Here is a 1,998-nt window from a genome sequence, read left to right as displayed (position 1 = left end):
ATCATCTCTGAGTCCACAAGGGATGACACACCCAAGCTCCATTTCAGACATGTAGTTTTTCTTCTTCTTTTTCTCTCTTTTCTAGCTCTTTTCCTCACCTCCTCTCAAGCTCACATGTCAACTCCGATGTTTCAGTATCCTAACTTTATCCTTTCCCTCTCTAACTATCCCTCATAGTTGGTGTGCCGATTTAATCTCCTTTCTGGTTGGCAGTATCTGCTGAATAGTGACTCGGAGCGGCTGCTCCTGGGCACAAGACTGCACACAGAGCCGCATGGAGAGCGTGCAAGGACAGACCAACGCATGAGCAAAACAGGGATTAGCTACAAGTGGTCTTTTTTTTCCAATGAATACATGCACATGCTTTCTCATGAGCAGCTGAGCATATATACAGACAACTTGTACACAGGTAACATATAATGTTTAAACACCCGTGGTGTCCTAGCTAGGGATGCGAGAGATGTTTGATTGAGTTGCATTTCAAGGAGAACCTTCCTAATTCTAACTTCCAGAAATATACATAAATTGAAACAGAGCCATTCTTCAAAAGTCACACTTCTCTGAAGCCAAGTAACGAGTACAAAAATGCATGTACAAAAGTAAAGTGTGCATAAAACACATATATTAGTGAAAATAATATACAAAATGCATTATATCAGGGAAAATGCACTTTCCAAAAACATGTATAGTATATTAGGCAAAATTGCATTCAAAATGAGTATATTAGGAGAATTTCATTCTAAAATGCTGATGAATTTTCATGAGGACTTTTTCCCCAAAAATGAACTGCAAACTGATGTGGTAATGCAGAGAACTTAACTTAAGACTGGAATGAGAATGGAGAGAAAACAACATTGATGGTTTTGCCCACCCCTAGTCAGTGGCGTCACTAGGGTTGGTGTCACCTGGTGCGGTAACTCATGGTGTCACCCCCATGGACCTCCTCCTGTATCAGACCATACAGAATCCTTAGTAATGTTTTTTGTACTAATGTTACTCGTAAATCGTAATTCCCATATATCACTGAATGTAATGGCAATAGTAATGACATAAACAACTAGCAAAATTAAAATTACACCTTTAAATTACAATATCATGCGCACAGCTCAAATTCTTGCTCTTATTACTAATGGGAGTTAATTATCTTGCATATGCCCATAGTAAATTTTCAGATACTTTCAGACCCTCAGCAATTTTCAAGTGGTCTATGTAGAAGAAAGGTTTGGGAACCCCTGGAATAAGACACCTGCTTATGTCCCTATGCTGCTCTCACCCCTCATTTAGGTGCGTGGGATGCATGTGTGTGGACATACCTCCTTACAATTATGGAAAGTGATTCTTAATAATAAGTCTCCAGACATAGGTATTTATCAGTTGTTTAGTAGCAAGTCAGAGCTGCAAGGTCCCTTCATGATAGTTACAGCCACATACACCCTTTTTTGCTCCTGGATTAAGAATGAGATCTTTGTTAATGCATTCTCTCACAACAACAAACATCTCTAGGAGCCAATCAGCATGAAAGTGGAGAGCGTTAGCAACTGAGAAGAGTCTTCTCAGTGGCTGACTCACCTCCTTTCACTCTGATTGACTCCAATCTGCAGAAAAGGCAAGGAAGCATATTAGAAGACTCTTCTCAGTGACTCACTACCTTTTCATGCTGACTGTAGGATGTTTGGAGACATAGGGACCCTGCTCCCATAAAAGCAGAGGGACTAAGATCCCCTGGGCCACTACCCTCCTGGTGCTTATGGACATGACCGTAATATATTTTGTGACATGCAAGTTCGGTATTATTTATTAAGTGTGTTTAGGATTACACTGATGGCATTCCCAAATATATACTTTCACACAGACTTTGGTTTTCCATAACACAATGTTTGTCCAAGCCTCCACACTTGGGGGAGCACTACTTGCACACCCCTTCCATAAGCACATCAAAGTTGGATACACACCTGAACCAAGACCCAGAGAAAAGGACACTCAAAACAAAAAGGTAAT

Source organism: Rhineura floridana, chromosome 11, assembly GCF_030035675.1.
Source record: "Rhineura floridana isolate rRhiFlo1 chromosome 11, rRhiFlo1.hap2, whole genome shotgun sequence".
In the NCBI taxonomy this organism is placed as follows: Eukaryota; Metazoa; Chordata; class Lepidosauria; order Squamata; family Rhineuridae; genus Rhineura; species Rhineura floridana.
The sequence above is the reverse complement of the archived record's forward strand: the minus strand, read 5'-3'. Positions refer to the sequence as shown.